We start from the raw sequence: 3,281 nt of genomic DNA, 5'->3' as shown, positions 1-3,281 counted from the left end.
AAGCACATAGGCACTAGAAAACAAGGTTTACACTAGAGGTGTACAAAACCGGTTTTATAGGTTTTAAACTCAAACTGAACCGGTTTAGAAGCAATATAAGCCGGCCTGGTCACGTCATTTTGGTCCGGTTTATAAACAAACCGATTCGGTTTAAAACCGGTTTGATAGATCTTAAGGGGAACTGATCCTGAAACTGACAATTTGGGTGAAACCGATTTTAATCCCAAACCGAACTCAAACTAGTTTTTTTGTACACCTCTAGTTTACATGATACAAATAGTTTTTTTTAGAGGGGAGTTTAGATCGTTTATTAAAACGACTGTTTACAATATCCTACTTTTATTTAATTCGATAAATATATAGATTGAAAATTTGTTAACTTTTCCTAGTTTGAGTCGTGTTGCTTTTATCGAGAAAAGAAAACAAGGGTTACACGATACAAATAGAAGTTAAAGAGCAACACTAATCCAACGAAGAAAAGATACAAAATTTCAATCTATATTTTTTATCCAACTAAAAGAATATAAGATATTGTCTTGCATTTCTATACATGAAAAGTAAAACAACCTTTCTCTCCTTAACACGTTTTAAGTATGATGGTTAAAGAAAAAAATGTCATCCAACACGTTTTATGTATGATGGTTAAAGAAAATGTTACCCCGTTAAGTATCCTTAACATGATTTAAGTATGATGGTTATAGAACCAACAATCAATACTCCACCGATTTGTCATACGGGCGATACAATGTCATACGGGGAGTGTATGAAATAGCGTTCACCAAATGATACAATATGCAAGAAGACTTTAACTTGCATATAAATAATTGTTGTAACCACTAATAAATATATAGCTTTTCTTTCTTATTTACCTTATCATTCGAACCATATGACATCATACAACAAGTGATTTGCTAACTCATCGTTTAAAGATTTAAATGTGACATCTCTCTCTTTAACATCAAGTATCTGGTTGTGAACGACAAAAAAACTAAAAATTTAAATGTAATTGAGTAATACTAAGCTTAAACGATGAATTATATTATAAGACTAGAGAGTATGGACACTACCTCACAACGTGAATGTGAAAGCAGCAGAGGACAAAACTGCACCCGTATTAACGTTACGATACTAAAACCGCAACGATAAAGAAACAGTCATGGGTGACGTCCATATCCTTTAGCTTAATTCACGAATAATTAGACTTTAAAAGCTAGAAACATCATTATGCATAAAACAACAATTCTTTAGTTAGGTTTTTAATTTTAATTTAATTTGTATACATTATTATTATTATTATAATTTAGCCTTCTAGCACATTCTCGCTAAGTCCCAATAATAATAATATATAGAGTATAAATCAACACTCATTTTTCACTTAAAACCCTAAAATAAAATAAATCATTTCATCCATTCCTTTGCTTCATCTTCCGTAAGTTTATTCACTTCGTTCTTTTATTTTTTGCACTAATTATTTTACTTATTTACGGTCGATTTATTAATTATTGTTACTACGATTATGTAATCGATTGATCGTTTTAGCGTTTGATCGATACGGATCTATTTAAATGTAATAATTGAAATTGAATTAGTTATTTTATTAATTAATACTTTTGTGAATCATCTCAAGGTTAACTAACCTTTTGTTGTAACGGAATATGCACACGACAATTTGATGAAAAGCTAATAATAATAATAATAATATCCAAGGCTTGATGTGTCTTAAAAGAGCTTCCTATATGTGGCTCGAGCTCAGGTTCGATAACTAAATGAGCTTTATCTAAGGCTCGGCTCGTTTCAAGATCTTTTTCTAAAGTTCGGGCTTGGCTAGGTTATTGTTCACTAATTAACTTATATATGTTCAAAATTTATATTTGTATATTTTGAGAAAAACTTTAAACGAACTTAAGCTTGGCTCTGCAGTGCCTTAAACGAGCCAAAGCTTGGCCCGTGAGTAGATTTTCAAGCTCGAGCTTGGCTCGTTTACTATTTGTTATTTTTTTTATATATTTATAATTATTTTTATATATTTTTATTCAATTATAATTTTATGTAATAATATATATGTTTTAGTTATTTTTATCTATTTTTTCATAACAATATATATATTAATTAATAATTAAATATATGTTTTAAAAAAAATATATAAATGAGAGGCTCGTGAGCCGGCTCGAGCTCGATAAGTGAAGCTCGGGCCCGGGCGTGTTTATTAAACGAGCTTACTTTTAGGCTCGAGCTCGGGCGCGATTAAGCTCGGCTTGATCGAGCTTTTCAATGAGCTGATCTCGAGTATCTCGCAAGTGGCTCGGCTCGTTAGCACCCCTTAGAATCTCTTATGTCGTCAAATCACAAATAATCATTTTTTGTTACTTGTTTAATACAAAATTGAATATTTGATTGTTTACATATTCAGGTAACCAACCATGTCATCAATCGGACTTCCAACACACTGCGCGTTCCAAATCGCGCCTCAAACGAACACGCGATCTCCCGCCACTGCGTTTCCAAACCGCAAAACCTCACTTTCGTCAGTGAAAACCGTCTCAAAATCCTTCGGTTTAAAATCAAGCTCATTTTTCCGAACGACAGCTATGGCTACATACAAAGTGAAGCTGACCGGACCAGACGGTCAAGAGAACGAGTTCGATGCACCTGATGACTGCTACATTCTTGACTCGGTCGAGAGTGCAGGGGTTGAGCTGCCGTATTCATGCAGAGCGGGTGCGTGTTCCACATGCGCAGGAAAGATTGTGAGCGGGTCGGTTGACTAGTCGGATGGTTCGTTTCTTGATGACAATCAGATGAAAGAAGGGTATGTGCTGACTTGTGTTTCGTACCCGACTTCGGATTGTGTGATTCATACTCATAAAGAAGGTGATCTTTACTAAAGTTGGTTTATGGTTGTTTTTGTTGTCTGCAATTGCAAATGAACCTGTGTTTTATTATTGTACTTGTTGAATGCTAAAGAATATTGTTAGTTGGTGGATTTTGAAGTCTTGATAATGTAATGTAGATTTTTCTGGTCTAAAATTCACCGGGTATCATTTTCTTGGGGATAAGACTTGATTTTTATATAAATGTTATTTCACGCATGTTTACTTCACTTTCACTAGTGCCAGGGAGAAGGGCCGTCTCCGAGAATGGTTAAAAAATTTTGGGTTGATTTTGAGAATCGTTAAAATTTTTTGAGCCGAATGTGAAAAAACTTTTGGGTCTTAGGTAAAAGGTATTCTTTGTTGGGTTTAAACATTTAAAATATCAAACTGGCTTATTTGGTTATGTTT

General features: G+C 33.6%; 1 pseudogene; it reads left to right on the top strand.

The window, feature by feature from the left end:
• Nucleotides 1-2,342: 2,342 nt before the first annotated feature.
• Nucleotides 2,343-3,061, top strand: LOC143578343 (ferredoxin, root R-B1 pseudogene; annotated as a pseudogene).
• Nucleotides 3,062-3,281: the final 220 nt, after the last annotated feature.

Source organism: Bidens hawaiensis, unplaced genomic scaffold, assembly GCF_021521415.1.
Source record: "Bidens hawaiensis isolate Kalapana, Puna unplaced genomic scaffold, B.hawaiensis_p1.1 tig00029147_1, whole genome shotgun sequence".
Classification (NCBI taxonomy): domain Eukaryota; kingdom Viridiplantae; phylum Streptophyta; class Magnoliopsida; order Asterales; family Asteraceae; genus Bidens; species Bidens hawaiensis.
This window is presented reverse-complemented; position numbering and strand designations above follow the sequence as displayed.